Below are 20,051 nucleotides of genomic sequence, written 5' to 3'. Positions count from 1 at the left end.
GAATGCAGCGTGTCATGTAGAACACACTATCAATTAGAAGACAGTGTCATTTAGAACACAGTATCATTTAGAACAGACTATTATTTAGAAGACAGTATCATTTAGAACACACTATCATTTAGAACATCGTGTCATTTAGAACACACTATCATTTAGAACATTGTGTCATTTAGAACACACTATCATTTAGAACACACTATCATTTAAAACACACTATCATTTAGAACATCGTGTCATTTAGAACACACTATCATTTAGAACATCGTGTCATTTAGAACACAGTGTCATTTAGAACACACTATCATTTAGAACATCGTATCATTTAGAACACAGTGTTATTTAGAACACACTATCATTTAGAAAACAGTGTTATTTAGAACACACTATCATTTAGAACACACTATCATTTAGAATGCAGCGTGTCATGTAGAACACACTATCATTTAGAACACAGTGTTATTTAGAACACACTATCATTTAAAATGCAGTGTTATTTAGAACACACTATCATTTAGAACACAGTGTCATTTAGAACACACTATCATTTAGAACACAGTGGCATTTAGAACACAGTATCATTTAGAACACAGTGTTATTTAGAACACAGTATCATTTAGAACACAGTGTTATTTAGAACACACTATCATTTAGAAAACAGTGTTATTTAGAACACATTATCATTTAGAATGCAGCGTGTCATGTAGAACACACTATCATTTAGAACACACTATCAGTTAGAATGCAGCTTGTCATGTAGAACACAGTATCATTTAGAATGCAGTGTCATTTAGAACAGACTATTATTTAGAACACAGTGTTATTTAGAACACAGTATCATTTAGAACACAGTGTTATTTAGAACACACTATCATTTAGAACACACTATCATTTTGAACACAGTGTTATTTAGAACACACTATCATTTAGAACACACTATCATTTAGAATGCAGCGTGTCATGTAGAACACACTATCATTTAGAACACAGTGTTATTTAGAACACACTATCATTTAGAATGTAGTTTTATTTAGAACACACTATCATTTAGAACACAGTGTCATTTAGAACACACTATCATTTAGAACAAAGTGTCATTTAGAACACAGTATCATTTAGAACACAGTGTTATTTAGAACACAGTATCATTTAGAACATGGTGTTATTTAGAACACACTATCATTTAGAACACACTATCATTTTGAACACAGTGTTATTTAGAACACACTATCATTTAGAACACACTATCATTTAGAATGCAGCGTGTCATGTAGAACACACTATCATTTAGAACACAGTGTTATTTAGAACACACTATCATTTAGAACACAGTGTCATTTAGAACACACTGTCATTTAGAACAAAGTGTCATTTAGAACACAGTATCATTTAGAACACAGTGTTATTTAGAACACAGTATCATTTAGAACACGGTGTTATTTAGAACACAGTATCATTTAGAACACACTATCATTTAGAATGCAGCGTGTCATGTAGAACACACTATCAATTAGAAGACAGTGTCATTTAGAACACAGTATCATTTAGAACACAGTGTTATTTAGAACACACTATCATTTAGAACACATTCTCATTTAGAATGCAGCGTGTCATGTAGAACACAGTATCATTTAGAACACAGTGTTATTTAGAACACACTATCATTTAGAACACATTCTCATTTAGAATGCAGCGTGTCATGTAGAACACACTATCATTTAGAACACACTATCATTTAGAACACACTATCATTTAGAACACACTATCATTTAGTACACACTATCATTTAGAACACAGTGTCATGTAGAACACACTATCATTTTGAACACAGTGTTATTTAGAACACACTATCATTTAGAACACACTATCATTTAGAATGCAGCGTGTCATGTAGAACACACTATCATTTAGAACACAGGATTATTTTGAACACAGTATCATTTAGAACACAGTGTTATTTAGAACACACTATCATTTAGAACACAGTGTTATTTAGAACACAGTATCATTTAGAACACAGTGTTATTTAGAACACAGTATCATTTAGAACACAGTGTTATTTAGAACACACTATCATTTAGAACACAGTGTTATTTAGAACACACTATCATTTAGAACACACTATCATTTAGAATGCAGCGTGTCATGTAGAACACACTATCATTTAGAACACAGTGTTATTTAGAACACACTATCATTTAGAATGCAGTGTTATTTAGAACACACTATCATTTAGAACACAGTGTCATTTAGAACACACTATCATTTAGAACACAGTGGCATTTAGAACACAGTATCATTTAGAACACAGTGGTATTTAGAACACAGTATCATTTAGAACACAGTGTTATTTAGAACACACTATCATTTAGAAAACAGTGTTATTTAGAACACATTATCATTTAGAATGCAGCGTGTCATGTAGAACACACTATCATTTAGAACACACTATCAGTTAGAATGCAGCTTGTCATGTAGAACACACTATCATTTAGAATGCAGTGTCATTTAGAACAGACTATTATTTAGAACACAGTGTTATTTAGAACACAGTATCATTTAGAACACAGTGTTATTTAGAACACACTATCATTTAGAACACACTATCATTTTGAACACAGTGTTATTTAGAACACACTATCATTTAGAACACACTATCATGTAGAACGCAGCGTGTCATGTAGAACACACTATCATTTAGAACACAGTGTTATTTAGAACACACTATCATTTAGAATGCAGTTTTATTTAGAACACACTATCATTTAGAACACAGTGTCATTTAGAACACACTATCATTTAGAACAAAGTGTCATTTAGAACACAGTATCATTTAGAACACAGTGTTATTTAGAACACAGTATCATTTAGAACACGGTGTTATTTAGAACACAGTATCATTTAGAACACACTATCATTTAGAATGCAGCGTGTCATGTAGAACACACTATCAATTAGAAGACAGTGTCATTTAGAACACAGTATCATTTAGAACACAGTGTTATTTAGAACACACTATCATTTAGAACACAGTGTTATTTAGAACACACTATCATTTAGAATGCAGCGTGTCATGTAGAACACACTATCATTTAGAATGCAGTGTCATTTAGAACAGACTATTATTTAGAACACAGTATCATTTAGAACACACTATCATTTAGAACATCGTGTCATTTAGAACACACTATCATTTAGAACATTGTGTCATTTAGAACACACTATCATTTAGAACACACTATCATTTAAAACACACTATCATTTAGAACATCGTGTCATTTAGAACACACTATCATTTAGAACATCGTGTCATTTAGAACAAAGTGTCATTTAGAACACACTATCATTTAGAACATCGTATCATTTAGAACACAGTGTTATTTAGAACACACTATCATTTAGAAAACAGTGTTATTTAGAACACACTATCATTTAGAACACACTATCATTTAGAATGCAGCGTGTCATGTAGAACACACTATCATTTAGAACACAGTGTTATTTAGAACACACTATCATTTAAAATGCAGTGTTATTTAGAACACACTATCATTTAGAACACAGTGTCATTTAGAACACACTATCATTTAGAACACAGTGGCATTTAGAACACAGTATCATTTAGAACACAGTGTTATTTAGAACACAGTATTGTTTAGAACACAGTGTTATTTAGAACACACTATCATTTAGAAAACAGTGTTATTTAGAACACACTATCATTTAGAATGCAGCGTGTCATGTAGAACACACTATCATTTAGAACACAGTGTCATTTAGAACACACTATCATTTAGAACACAGTGATATTTAGAACACACTATCATTTAGAATGCAGCGTGTCATGTAGAACACACTATCATTTAGAACACACTATCATTTAGAATGCAGCTTGTCATGTAGAACACACTATCATTTAGAATGCAGTGTCATTTAGAACAGACTATTATTTAGAACACAGTGTTATTTAGAACACAGTATCATTTAGAACACAGTGTTATTTAGAACACACTATCATTTAGAACACACTATCGTTTAGAATGCAGCGTGTCAGGTAGAACACACTATCATTTAGAACACAGTGTTATTTAGAACACACTATCATTTAGAATGCAGTGTTATTTAGAACACACTATCATTTAGAACACAGTGTCATTTAGAACACACTATCATTTAGAACACAGTGTCATTTAGAACACAGTATCATTTAGAACACAGTGTTATTTAGAACACAGTATCATTTAGAACACGGTGTTATTTAGAACACAGTATCATTTAGAACACAGTGTTATTTAGAACACACTATCATTTAGAATGCAGCGTGTCATGTAGAACACACTATCATTTAGAAGACAGTGTCATTTAGAACACAGTATCATTTAGAACACAGTGTTATTTAGAACACACTATCATTTAGAATGCAGCGTGTCATGTAGAACACACTATCATTTAGAATGCAGTGTCATTTAGAACAGACTATTATTTAGAACACAGTGTTATTTAGAACACAGTATCATTTAGAACACACTATCATTTAGAACATCGTGTCATTTAGAACACACTATCATTTAGAACATCGTGTCATTTAGAACACAGTGTCATTTAGAACACAGTGTCATTTAGAACATCGTGTCATTTAGAACATCGTGACATTTAGAACACAGTGTTATTTAGAACACACTATCATTTAGAAAACAGTGTTATTTAGAACACACTATCATTTAGAACACACTATCATTTAGAACACACTATCATTTAAAATGCAGTGTTATTTAGAACACACTATCATTTAGAACACAGTGTCATTTAGAACACACTATCATTTAGAACACAGTGGCATTTAGAACACAGTATCATTTAGAACACAGTGTTATTTAGAACACAGTATTGTTTAGAACACAGTGTTATTTAGAACACACTATCATTTAGAAAACAGTGTTATTTAGAACACACTATCATTTAGAATGCAGCGTGTCATGTAGAACACACTATCATTTAGAACACAGTGTCATTTAGAACACACTATCATTTAGAACACAGTGATATTTAGAACACACTATCATTTAGAATGCAGCGTGTCATGTAGAACACACTATCATTTAGAACACACTATCATTTAGAATGCAGCTTGTCATGTAGAACACACTATCATTTAGAATGCAGTGTCATTTAGAACAGACTATTATTTAGAACACAGTGTTATTTAGAACACAGTATCATTTAGAACACAGTGTTATTTAGAACACACTATCATTTAGAACACAGTGTTATTTAGAACACACTATCATTTAGAACACACTATCGTTTAGAATGCAGCGTGTCAGGTAGAACACACTATCATTTAGAACACAGTGTTATTTAGAACACACTATCATTTAGAATGCAGTGTTATTTAGAACACACTATCATTTAGAACACAGTGTCATTTAGAACACACTATCATTTAGAACACAGTGTCATTTAGAACACAGTATCATTTAGAACACAGTGTTATTTAGAACACAGTATCATTTAGAACACAGTGTTATTTAGAACACAGTATCATTTAGAACACAGTGTTATTTAGAACACACTATCATTTAGAATGCAGCGTGTCATGTAGAACACACTATCATTTAGAAGACAGTGTCATTTAGAACACAGTATCATTTAGAACACAGTGTTATTTAGAACACACTATCATTTAGAATGCAGCGTGTCATGTAGAACACACTATCATTTAGAATGCAGTGTCATTTAGAAAAGACTATTATTTAGAACACAGTGTTATTTAGAACACAGTATCATTTAGAACACACTATCATTTAGAACATCGTGTCATTTAGAACACACTATCATTTAGAACATCCTGTCATTTAGAACACAGTGTCATTTAGAACACAGTGTCATTTAGAACATCGTGACATTTAGAACACAGTGTTATTTAGAACACACTATCATTTAGAAAACAGTGTTATTTAGAACACACTATCATTTAGAACACACTATCATTTAGAATGCAGCGTGTCATGTAGAACACACTATCATTTAGAACACAGTGTTATTTAGAACACACTATCATTTAAAATGCAGTGTTATTTAGAACACACTATCATTTAGAACACAGTGTCATTTAGAACACACTATCATTTAGAACACAGTGGCATTTAGAACACAGTATCATTTAGAACACAGTGTTATTTAGAACACAGTATTGTTTAGAACACAGTGTTATTTAGAACACACTATCATTTAGAAAACAGTGTTATTTAGAACACACTATCATTTAGAATGCAGCGTGTCATGTAGAACACACTATCATTTAGAATACTGTGTCATTTAGAACACAGTGTCATTTAGAACACAGTGTCATTTAGAACACAGTGTCATTTAGAACATCGTGTCATTTAGAACAGTGTGTCATTTAGAACACAGTGTCATTTAGAACACAGTGTCATTTAGAACACAGTGTCATTTAGAACATCGTGTCATTTAGAACACTGTGTCATTTAGAACACTGTGTCATTTAGAACACTGTGTCATTTAGAACACAGTGTCATTTAGAACACAGTGTCATTTAGAACATCGTGTCATTTAGAACATCGTGTCATTTAGAACACTGTGTCATTTAGAACACTGTGTCATTTAGAACACAGTGTCATTTAGAACACAGTGTCATTTAGAACACACATTCACTTAGAACACAGTGTCATTTAGAACATCGTGTCATTTAGAACACTGTGTCATTTAGAACACTGTGTCATTTAGAACACAGTGTCATTTAGAACACAGTGTCATTTAGAACACACTATCACTTAGAACACAGTGTCATTTAGAACACTGTGTCATTTAGAACACTGTGTCATTTAGAACACTGTGTCATTTAGAACACAGTGTCATTTAGAACACAGTGTCATTTAGAACACACATTCACTTAGAACACAGTGTCATTTAGAACATCGTGTCATTTAGAACACTGTGTCATTTAGAACACTGTGTCATTTAGAACACAGTGTCATTTAGAACACAGTGTCATTTAGAACACACATTCACTTAGAACACAGTGTCATTTAGAACATCGTGTCATTTAGAACACTGTGTCATTTAGAACACTGTGTCATTTAGAACACAGTGTCATTTAGAACACAGTGTCATTTAGAACACTGTGTCATTTCAGATGAGTCCAACTGGAGTTCTAAACCCACACACTTTGACAATCTATATTGCACTAAATTGGCAACAGGGTGCCTATTTAAAACGCACAACGACAATGATTACAGAACCTGTGACTCTATGCCTTGTGCATCTCTGTGCAGCAGTGATGTGTGTGTGTGTGTGTGTGTGTATGTGTGTCTGTTTCTCTCTGTATGTGTGTGTGTGTTTGTCTGTTCCTGTGTGTGTGTGTGTGTGTGTGTGTGTGTGTGTGTGTGTGTGTGTGTGTGTGTGTGTGTGTGTGTGTGTGTGTGTGTGTGTCTGTTTCTCTCTGTGTGTGTGTGTGTGTGTGTGTGTGTGTGTGTGTGTGTGTGTGTGTGTGTGTGTGTGTGTGTGTGTGTGTGTGTGTGTGTGTGTGTGTGTGTGTGTGTGTGTGTGTGTGTGTGTGTGTGTGATTGAATGAGTGTTGTCCAATCCAGTCAGTGTGTGTGTGTGTGTGTGTGTGTGTGTGTGTGTGTGTGTGTGTGTGTGTGTGTGTGTGTGTGTGTGTGTGTGTGTGTGTGTGTGTGTGTGTGTGTGTGTGTGTGAGTGTGTGTGTGTGTGTGTGCCTGTGTGAATGTGTGAATGTGTTGGATAGCCGTGTTAACAGCATTATTTGGCTGAGCAGCTCTTCATCACCCCTATGGGCCTTGTGTTTGGTATCAAATAAAGCAGCCTGATTCTCTATTAGTTCCAAGGCAGCTGGCGGACCATCTGAAACCTTCGTTATGCTCGGTTGTGATGTTTTGTCAAATCCAAATGCATTTTATTTTTTTATCTCAACGGTTTACGACCCAAATGGCACCCTACCTATTGTCTTTAGGGTGCACTCGTTTTGACCAGAGCCTTGTGAGCCCTCGTCAAGTGCACCGTTAGAGGTGACAGGCTACTATTGGGGATGATAGTCCGTGTTTTTTACTTCCTGTATTAACGTTTAATCTATGACGTCACCTTGTGTTAATGGTTTCCTCTGCCAGTACATTAGAAGGTTGCGAAGGTCACCCACTCCATAATTATTGGCCTTCGCTGCAACATGCTAACTCGTCATAACTCATATAGACACACACACACATACACACAGAGAAACAGACACACACACACACACACACACACACATACACACACACACACACACACACACACACACACACACACACACACACACATAGAGAAACAGACACACATACACACAGAGAAACAGACACACACACACACACACACACACACACACACACACACACACACACAGAGAAACATATATATACACACACACACACACACACACACACACACACACACACACACACACACACACACACACACACACACACACACACACACACACACACACACACACACACACACACAGGAACAGACACACACACACACACACACACATACAGAGAAACATATACACACACACACACACACACACAAACACACACACACACACACTGTTTACAGTAGTAGTTTCACCAGGCCATTAGGGATTATTTGTCAGCATACATCATCCAGAGCACCATCGGTCCCTGAGCAGTAATTCAGGATGACATTACATCACTGTGTTGTGGTCTGATTATCTGACACGATAAACCAATGAACCGGTGAGTTGTCTGGTTGTTGGCTTTGTAACCCGGCAGCCTACACTTAACCTCTGTTACGTTGTCTCTCCAGCTGTTCAACATGTTAAATAAGATATTAAATAAGATGTTAAACTGAAATCATATCTCCCACCCTTGAGAGCAACTTTGGCGCTCGGAACACGATAGCGTGCATATTGAGAAACACCCCCATGGGGACGCCTTCAGGAGAGGGAATGAACAAAATGCTGTGTATTTCACAGAATGACCTCAGTTAAATAGATCTGTTAGAGTACAGGAAAACAGATCGACTTCAACCTTTGTGTTCGAGGGAGATGACTAACCCAACTGTTTCTCCTCTCCTCCTCTTCCTCAAAGACACTGGAGAGGATCTGTGGACAGTGGATGAAGACAACACGGTCTCCTCTCCTCCTCTTCCTCAAAGACAGTGGAGAGGATCTGTGGACAGTGGATGAAGACAACACTCTCTCCTCTCCTCCTCTTCCTCAAAGACACTGGAGAGGATCTGTGGACAGTGGATGAAGACAACACTCTCTCCTCTCCTCCTCTTCCTCAAAGACACTGGAGAGGATCTGTGGACAGTGGATGAAGACAACACGGTCTCCTCTCCTCCTCTTCCTCAAAGACAGTGGAGAGGATCTGTGGACAGTGGATGAAGACAACACTCTCTCCTCTCCTCCTCTTCCTCAAAGACACTGGAGAGGATCTGTGGACAGTGGATGAAGACAACACTCTCTCCTCTCCTCCTCTTCCTCAAAGACACTGGAGAGGATCTGTGGACAGTGGATGAAGACAACACGGTCTCCTCTCCTCCTCTTCCTCAAAGACACTGGAGAGGATCTGTGGACAGTGGATGAAGACAACACGGTCTCCTCTCCTCCTCTTCCTCTTCCTCAAAGACACTGGAGAGGATCTGTGGACAGTGGATGAAGACAACACGGTCTCCTCTCCTCCTCTTCCTCAAAGACACTGGAGAGGATCTGTGGACAGTGGATGAAGACAACACGGTCTCCTCTCCTCCTCTTCCTCAAAGACACTGGAGAGGATCTGTGGACAGTGGACGAAGACAACACTCTCTCCTCTCCTCCTCTTCCTCAAAGACAGTGGAGAGGATCTGTGGACAGTGGATGAAGACAACACGGTCTCCTCTCCTCCTCTTCCTCAAAGACACTGGAGAGGATCTGTGGACAGTGGATGAAGACAACACTCTCTCCTCTCCTCCTCTTCCTCAAAGACACTGGAGAGGATCTGTGGACAGTGGATGAAGACAACACTCTCTCCTCTCCTCCTCTTCCTCAAAGACACTGGAGAGGATCTGTGGACAGTGGATGAAGACAACACGGTCTCCTCTCCTCCTCTTCCTCAAAGACACTGGAGAGGATCTGTGGACAGTGGATGAAGACAACACGGTCTCCTCTCCTCCTCTTCCTCAAAGACACTGGAGAGGATCTGTGGACAGTGGACGAAGACAACACTCTCTCCTCTCCTCCTCTTCCTCAAAGACACTGGAGAGGATCTGTGGACAGTGGATGAAGACAACACGGTCTCCTCTCCTCCTCTTCCTCAAAGACACTGGAGAGGATCTGTGGACAGTGGATGAAGACAACACGGTCTCCTCTCCTCCTCTTCCTCAAAGACACTGGAGAGGATCTGTGGACAGTGGACGAAGACAACACTCTCTCCTCTCCTCCTCTTCCTCAAAGACAGTGGAGAGGATCTGTGGACAGTGGATGAAGACAACACGGTCTCCTCTCCTCCTCTTCCTCAAAGACACTGGAGAGGATCTGTGGACAGTGGATGAAGACAACACTCTCTCCTCTCCTCCTCTTCCTCAAAGACACTGGAGAGGATCTGTGGACAGTGGATGAAGACAACACGGTCTCCTCTCCTCCTCTTCCTCAAAGACACTGGAGAGGATCTGTGGACAGTGGATGAAGACAACACGGTCTCCTCTCCTCCTCTTCCTCAAAGACACTGGAGAGGATCTGTGGACAGTGGATGAAGACAACACGGTCTCCTCTCCTCCTCTTCCTCAAAGACACTGGAGAGGATCTGTGGACAGTGGACGAAGACAACACTCTCTCCTCTCCTCCTCTTCCTCAAAGACACTGGAGAGGATCTGTGGACAGTGGATGAAGACAACACGGTCTCCTCTCCTCCTCTTCCTCAAAGACACTGGAGAGGATCTGTGGACAGTGGATGAAGACAACACGGTCTCCTCTCCTCCTCTTCCTCAAAGACACTGGAGAGGATCTGTGGACAGTGGATGAAGACAACACGGTCTCCTCTCCTCCTCTTCCTCAAAGACACTGGAGAGGATCTGTGGACAGTGGACGAAGACAACACTCTCTCCTCTCCTCCTCTTCCTCAAAGACAGTGGAGAGGATCTGTGGACAGTGGATGAAGACAACACGGTCTCCTCTCCTCCTCTTCCTCAAAGACACTGGAGAGGATCTGTGGACAGTGGATGAAGACAACACTCTCTCCTCTCCTCCTCTTCCTCAAAGACACTGGAGAGGATCTGTGGACAGTGGATGAAGACAACACTCTCTCCTCTCCTCCTCTTCCTCAAAGACACTGGAGAGGATCTGTGGACAGTGGATGAAGACAACACGGTCTCCTCTCCTCCTCTTCCTCAAAGACACTGGAGAGGATCTGTGGACAGTGGATGAAGACAACACGGTCTCCTCTCCTCCTCTTCCTCAAAGACACTGGAGAGGATCTGTGGACAGTGGACGAAGACAACACTCTCTCCTCTCCTCCTCTTCCTCAAAGACAGTGGAGAGGATCTGTGGACAGTGGATGAAGACAACACGGTCTCCTCTCCTCCTCTTCCTCAAAGACACTGGAGAGGATCTGTGGACAGTGGATGAAGACAACACTCTCTCCTCTCCTCCTCTTCCTCAAAGACACTGGAGAGGATCTGTGGACAGTGGATGAAGACAACACGGTCTCCTCTCCTCCTCTTCCTCAAAGACACTGGAGAGGATCTGTGGACAGTGGATGAAGACAACACGGTCTCCTCTCCTCCTCTTCCTCAAAGACACTGGAGAGGATCTGTGGACAGTGGACGAAGACAACACTCTCTCCTCTCCTCCTCTTCCTCAAAGACAGTGGAGAGGATCTGTGGACAGTGGATGAAGACAACACGGTCTCCTCTCCTCCTCTTCCTCAAAGACACTGGAGAGGATCTGTGGACAGTGGATGAAGACAACACGGTCTCCTCTCCTCCTCTTCCTCAAAGACACTGGAGAGGATCTGTGGACAGTGGACGAAGACAACACTCTCTCCTCTCCTCCTCTTCCTCAAAGACAGTGGAGAGGATCTGTGGACAGTGGACGAAGACAACACTCTCTCCTCTCCTCCTCTTCCTCAAAGACAGTGGAGAGGATCTGTGGACAGTGGATGAAGACAACACGGTCTCCTCTCCTCCTCTTCCTCAAAGACACTGGAGAGGATCTGTGGACAGTGGATGAAGACAACACGGTCTCCTCTCCTCCTCTTCCTCAAAGACACTGGAGAGGATCTGTGGACAGTGGATGAAGACAACACGGTCTCCTCTCCTCCTCTTCCTCAAAGACACTGGAGAGGATCTGTGCACAGTGGATGAAGACAACACTCTCTCCTCTCCTCCTCTTCCTCAAAGACAGTGGAGAGGATCTGTGGACAGTGGATGAAGACAATACTCTCTCCTCTCCTCCTCTTCCTCAAAGACAGTGGAGAGGATCTGTGGACAGTGGATGAAGACAACACTCTCTCCTCTCCTCCTCTTCCTCTTCCTCAAAGACAGTGGAGAGGATCTGTGGATAGTGGACGAAGACAACACTCTCTCCTCTCCTCCTCTTCCTCAAAGACAGTGGAGAGGATCTGTGGACAGTGGACGAAGACAACACTCTCTCCTCTCCTCCTCTTCCTCAAAGACAGTGGAGAGGATGTGTGGACAGTGGATGAAGACAATACTCTCTCCTCTCCTCCTCTTCCTCAAAGACAGTGGAGAGGATCTGTGGACAGTGGATGAAGACAACACTCTCTCCTCTCCTCCTCTTCCTCAAAGACAGTGGAGAGGATCTGTGGACAGTGGACGAAGACAACACTCTCTCCTCTCCTCCTCTTCCTCAAAGACAGTGGAGAGGATCTGTGGACAGTGGACGAAGACAACACTCTCTCCTCTCCTCCTCTTCCTCAAAGACAGTGGAGAGGATCTGTGGACAGTGGATGAAGACAACACTCTCTCCTCTCCTCCTCTTCCTCAAAGACAGTGGAGAGGATCTGTGGACAGTGGATGAAGACAACACTCTCTCCTCTCCTCCTCTTCCTCAAAGACAGTGGAGAGGATCTGTGGACAGTGGACGAAGACAACACTCTCTCCTCTCCTCCTCTTCCTCAAAGACAGTGGAGAGGATCTGTGGACAGTGGATGAAGACAACACTCTCTCCTCCTCTTCCTCAAAGACAGTGGAGAGGATCTGTGGACAGTGGATGAAGACAACACTCTCTCCTCTCCTCCTCTCTCTCTTGAGAGACTTCAAGATGAGGAATTGATCCTCTGTCTACATCCCCGGCCCCAGACCACTTCCACTGTGTTTGAAGAAGAGCTGCACCTTACTGGAATACCACAGGGGTCAGTGGTCTCTCCTCCTCCTCTCCTCTCCATTTTCTATCCTCTCCTCTCCTCCTATTCTCTCCTCCTCTTCTCTCCTCTTCTCTCCTCCTCCTCCTCCTCCTCTTCTCTCCTCCTCCTCCTCCTCCTCCTATTCTCTCCTCCTCCTCTCCTCCTCCTCCTCCTCCTCTCCTCTCCTCCTATTCTCTCCTCCTCTTCTCTCCTCCTCCTCTCCTCCTCATCTCCTCCTATTCTCTCCTCCTCCTCCTCCTCCTCCTCCTCCTCCTCCTCCTCCTCCTCCTCCTCCTCCTCCTCCTCCTCCTCCTCCTCCTCCTCCTCTTCTCTCCTCCTCCTCTCCTCCTATTCTCTCCTCCTCCTCTCCTCTCCTCTCCTCTCCTCCTCCTCTCCTATCCTCCTATTCTCTCCTCCTCCTCCTCCTCTTCTCTCCTCCTCCTCTCCTCCTATTCTCTCCTCCTCCTCCTCCTCCTCCTCTCTTCCTATTCTCTCCTCCTCCTCTCCTCTCCTCCTCCTCTCCTCTCCTCCTATTCTCTCCTCCTCCTCCTCCTCTTCTCTCCTCCTCCTCTCCTCCTATTCTCTCCTCCTCCTCTCCTCTCCCTCTCCTCTCCCTCTCCTCTCCTCTCCTCCTATTCTCTCCTCCTCATTTTCTCTCCTCTCCTCTTCTCTCCTCCTCCTCTCCTCTCACTCTCCTCCTCCTCTCCTCCTATTCTCTCCTCCTCATTTTCTCTCCTCTCCTCTTCTCTCCTCCTCCTTTCCTATCCCGTTCCTCCTCCTCCCTTCCTATTCTCTCCTCCTCCTCTCCTCTCCCTCTCCTCTCCTCTCCTCCTGTTCTCTCCTCCTCATTTTCTTTCCTCTCCTCTTCTCTAAATCACCATATCAGTTCAAACAGGGAGCAGAGTGTTTCACAAATTAGCCCTTCTCAGAACCCATGATGTCACTAGCCTCACGTTGACTCAAGCCCAACTGTTTAGTGTGGAATTGTTTTGCCATCAGCGTCTCGTCAATGTGATGTTTTACCTGCTACAAGGTGTGTTGTTTTGAGAGCAGAGAGGTATAGAGAGGAATAGGGGAAGAGGAGAGGAGCAGAGGAGAAGAGCAGAGGAGACGAAAAGAGGGGAAGAGGAGAGGAGCAGAGGGGAAAAGGAGAGGAGCAGAGGAGAGGAGCAGAGGAGAGGAGCAGAGGAGAGGAGCAGAGGAGAAGAGGAGAGGAACAGAGGAGAGGAGACGAAAAGAGGGGACCCTAGCTCCTAACCCTAACCCTAGCTCCTAACCCTAGCTCCTAAACCTAACCCTAGCTCCTAACCCTAGCTCCTGAACCTAACCCTAGCTCCTAACCCTAGCTCCTAAACCTAACCCTAGCTCCTAACCCTAGCCCTAAACCTAACCCTAGCTCCTAACCCTAGCTCCTAACCCTAAACCTAACCCTAGCTCCTAACCCTAAACCTAACCCTAGCTCCTAACCCTAAACCTAACCCTAGCTCATAAACCTAACCCTAGCTCATAAACCTAACCCTAGCTCCTAACCCTAGCTCCTAACCCTAGCTCCTAAACCTAACCCTAGCTCCTAAACCTAACCCTAGCTCCTAAACCTAACCCTAGCCCCTAACCCTAGCCCCTAAACCTAACCCTAGCCCCTAACCCTAGCCCCTAACCCTAGCCCCTAAACCTAACCCTAGCCCCTAACCCTAGCCCCTAAACCTAACCCTAGCTCCTAAACCTAACCCTAACTCCTAAACCTAACCCTAGCTCCTAAACCTAACCCTGACTCTTAACGTAATTCTAACCCTAAAGCCGATATAAATAGTATTTGACCATTTGGGGACAAACAAAATGTCCCCAGTTGGTCATATTTTTGTTAGTTTACTCTTCTTGTGGGTATTCACACACACACACACAGTCTCCCAGCGGTAGCAGAAGCAGTTGAGACATGTTGGCCTTTCTCTCTCTCAGCTGTGTCTAAAGCTATTCATCAGGGTGGTCACGGAGGTGTGTGTATGTGCGGTTGGAAAGCTGTGGGTGTTTAATAATGGCAGGACAGTATCAACTGTTGTATAAGCCAGCTTTCTTTCACAATAATGAAAAAGACAGTTGATTCTAGCTTCATTATAGATAATTAACAAGCGTTTAAAAAAATAATTGAAATTATATGCAACAATGACAAATAACAAGAATTAATAATAATTGGTTAGTGGTAGATTATTAATTAAACATGCATTATGAATTTAGACTTGTTCTCTCTCTGTGTCTCTCTCTGTCTCTCTCTCTCTCTGTGTCTCTCTCTGTCTCTCTCTCTCTCTGTCTCTCTCTCTCTCTCTCTCTCCTCCATCCTCACCCATCTCTCTCTCCTCCATCCTCACCCATCTCTCTCGTACGTCATCTCCCATCTCTCTGTCCTCTCCCACCTCTCTCTCCTCATTCTCCCATCTCTCTCTCCTCCGTCGTCTCACTCTTTCTCTCGTCACGGCCGTCGTAGGGAGGAGACCAAGGTGCAGCGTGGTATGCGTACATTCTTCTAAAGAATGAAACACTGAACAAAACAAACAAAACAACAAAACTAACCGTGAAGCTATACAAAGAGTGCTGAACAGGCAACGACACATAGACAAGAACCCACTAAACCAAAAGGGAAAATGGCAACCTAAATATGATCCCCAATCAGAGACAACGATAAACAGCTGCCTCTGATTGGGAACCATTTCAGGCCACCATAGACATACATATACCTAGACATACCAAAACCCCTAGATATACAAAAAACCCAAGACAATACAAAACCAGCATACCCACCCTCGTCACACCCTGACCTAACCAAAATAATAAAGAAAACATAGATAACTGAGGTCAGGGCGTGACAGTACCCCCCCCCAAAGGTGCGGACTCCCGACAGCAAACCTGAACTTATAGGGGAGGGTCCGGATGGGCTGGGGACCGTCGCCATCGCTGGAGACCTCGGACTGGGGACCGTCGCTGGAGGCCCCGGACTGGGGACCGTCGCTGGAGGCCCCGGACTGGGGACCGTCGCTGGAGGCCTCGGACTGGGGATCGTCGCTGGAGACCTCGGACTGGGGACCGTCGCTGGAGGCCCCGGACTGGGGACCGTCGCTGGAGACCCCGGACTGGGGACCGTCGCTGGAGGCCCCGGACTGGGGACCGTCGCTGGAGGCCCCGGACTGGGGACCGTCGCTGGAGGCCCCGGACTGGGGACCGTCGCTGGAGGTCCCGGGCTGGGGACCGTCGCTGGAGGTCCCGGGCTGGGGACCGTCGCTGGAGGCCCCGGACTGGGGACCGTCGTTGGAGGTCTCGGGCTGGGGACCGTCGCTGGAGACCCCGGACTGGGGACCGTCGCTGGAGACCCCGGACTGGGGATCGTCGCTGGATGCCAAGACCAGCTTGCTTAGGGGACTCTTCTCCAGGTTCATCTCTTTGTACGTGATGGCTTTGTTTTGCAAAGTTTGGGAATCGCTTCCCTTTAGGTGATTGTAGAATTTAACGTCTCTTTTCTGGATTTTGAGAATTAGCAGGTATCGGCCTAATTCTGCCTCTGCATGCATTATTTGATGTTTTACGTTGTACTTTCTTTGCAGAATTCTGTATGCAGAGTCTCAATTTCGTGTTTGTCCCATTTTGTGAATTCTTGGTTGGTGAGTGGACCCCAGACCTCAAAACCATAAAGGGCAATGGGTTTTATAACTGATTCAAGTACTTTTAGCCAGATCCTAATTGGTATGTTGAATTTTATGTTCCTTTTGATGGCACAGAAGGCCCTTCTTGCCTTGTGTCTCAGCTCGTTCCCAGCTTAGTGGAAGTTACCTGTGGCACTGATGTTTAGGCCGAGGTATGTATCATTTTTTGTGTGCTCTAGGGCAACGGTGTCTAGATGGAATTTGTATTTGTGGTCCTGACGTCTGGACTTTTTTTGGAACACCATTATTTTTGTCTTAGTGAGATTTACTGTCAGGGCCCAGGTCTGACAGAATGTGTGCAGAAGATCTAGGTGCTGCTGTAGGCCCTCCTTGGTTGGTGACAGAAGCACCAGATCATCAGCAAACAGTAGACATTTGACTTCAGATTCTAGTAGGGTGAGGCCGGGTGCTGAAAACTTCTAGTGCCCTCGCCATTTCGTTGATATTTATATTGAAGAGGGTGGGGCTCAAGCTGCATTCCTGTCTCACCCCACGGCCCTGTCTCACCCCCCGGCCCTGTCTCACCCCACGGCCCTGTCTCACCCCACGGCCCTTTGGAAAGAAATGTGTGTTTCTTGCCAATTTTAACCGCACACTTGTTTTTTGTGTTCATGGATTTTATAATGTAGTATGTTTTTCCCTCAACACCACTTTCCATCAATTTGTACAGCAGACCCTCGTGCCAAATTGATTCAAAGGCTTTTTTGAAATCAACAAAGCATGTGAAGACTTTGCCTTTGTTTTGGTTTGTTTGTTTGTCAATTAGGGCGTGCAGGGTGAATACGGAGTCTGTCATACGGTAATTTGGTAAAAAGCCAATTTGACATTTGCTCAGTACATTCTGTTCACTGTACATTATTTTCTTATTCTCTCTCTCTCTCTCTCTCTGTCTCTCTCTCTCTTTCATCTCTCTCTCTCTCTCTCTCTCCACCCCCACTCTTTATTTTCATCTCTCTCTCTCTCTCCACCCCCACTCTTTATTTTCATCCCTCTCTCTCTCTCCACCCCCACTCTTTATTTTCATCCCTCTCTCTCTCTCCACCTCCCTCTCTCTTTTCATCCCTCTCTCTCTCTCCACCCCCTCTCTCTTTTCATCCCTCTCTCTCTCTCCACCCCCCTCTCTCTTTTCATCCCTCTCTCTCTCTCCACCCCCACTCTTTATTTTCCTCTCTCTCTCTCTCCACCCCCACTCTTTATTTTCATCTCTCTCTCACTCTCCACCCCCACTCTTTATTTTTCTCTCTCTCTCTCTTTCTCTCTCTCTCTCTCTGTTGCATTTTAAGCTGTCACCCTCACGCCACTGTTGATTGGTGAAGTAATCAACAGTGACATTCAAACGCCTGCTTTAAATAATTGTCTAATTTCAGGTTATTAGGGTGTAGCGCACCACCAGCTGTAAAGCAGTTGAAATGAGCATCATGAAATACCACCGTGTTATTGTTGTCCCTTTTCGTTTGTTATTGATTTTATGAAACAAACATAAACAACATCAATCCTTCCCAGACCCACCTGCTACTTTTTAAGTCTTGGTTCCAACAGTTTATTTATTTCTAAGACATTATCAGTTTGTCAGTTTGATAAGACTCTCTGTAAGGTTTTGTGTATCTTACATATCATACGAGTATCATTTTCTAACACAAACAGGATTCCCTCAACATTGCTCATAATATCCATGAGATTTAAAAATCAACATTTCTTTGGCGTCTTTTGAAATTAATCTACGTTGGTCATTTCAAAACTGCCTTTTTTAAATTCAGGAAATATGGTTTTGTTTCCTGTTACCATTTCCTGAATTTCCTGTTACCAAGTCATTTAGGGTTTCTATGCCTTAAGATTTCCATATGGACCAGTTTATCGGTCAATTCTGAAAAACGATCCACTAATTGTTCCTGTTTCTAGGGATTGTTTTAAAATGTTATTCCTATGAGGTCAAAGGACTTCTGATTTTCTATTAAAAGTTCTATAGCTACAATTAATCCAACGTGGAATATGTTAAACCTAGTCATCGATCGCCAGCCGATTCTCTTTCTTTCGTTCTTTCTCTTTCTATCTTTCTTTCCCTTCCCTTCCCCCTCTCTATATGCCTGTCTCTCCAATCTCTATCGCTCTCTCTTTCTCTCTCTGTATTTATCTTTCTCTCTGCATCTCTCTCTCTTTCACACCTTCTCTCTCTCTCTCTCTGTCTCTCTCTTTCCCTTTCCCTCTTTTTCTCTCCCCATCCCTCCATCGTTCTCACTCTCTCTTTCCCCTTTTCTCCCCCCCTCTCTCTGTCTCTTTCCCCTTCTCCCCCACACCCCTCTATCTCTCTTTCCCCTTCTCCCCCCCACCCCTCTATCTCTCTTTCCCCTTCTCCCCCCCCCCCCCCCCTCTCTCTGTCTCTTTCCTGGGGACAGGGTTAAAATTAGCCTATTAGAAATTGTCAGTTTCTGGAGTAGAAGGATAAAATACACATTTCATATGCGATTAATATATACGTTCATGTTCACTTTCAGAGGCTTAACTTAATTTGTCCTACATGAGAAAGAGGTATAGCTATCTCTGATTACACACACACGCACCCACACATCCTTTCTCATCAATAAACTATCAGTATGTCTGGAAGGAGTAAAATACCGTATTTATATATATTATATATCTATCTCTATTTAACTATCTTTATGAACATACAGTTTGTTTGGCTCCTCACAAGCCTGTCGGTCCTCGAAGTATGTAGGAGCAGCAGTGGCGGGACGGGAGGGGAGATGATTAAATTGATTACATTGACATGCCAGTCATTACATGGCTCTTACTATGAGACGGCTCCCTGCCTCCCTCCCGTCTGTCCTTCCTCTCAGGGTTTGGAGAGAGGCCAAAAATACTTATCCAGAAGGGACAGGCAAAAAATATACTATTCCCACCAGACAGACAGGTGTCTGGAAACAGACAGACAGACAGATGGAAACAGGGACAGAGATGGAGACAGGACCAGAGATGGAGACAGAGA

The sequence above is a fragment of the Salvelinus alpinus genome, chromosome 28 (assembly GCF_045679555.1).
Source record: "Salvelinus alpinus chromosome 28, SLU_Salpinus.1, whole genome shotgun sequence".
Taxonomy (NCBI): domain Eukaryota; kingdom Metazoa; phylum Chordata; class Actinopteri; order Salmoniformes; family Salmonidae; genus Salvelinus; species Salvelinus alpinus.
This window is presented reverse-complemented; position numbering follows the sequence as displayed.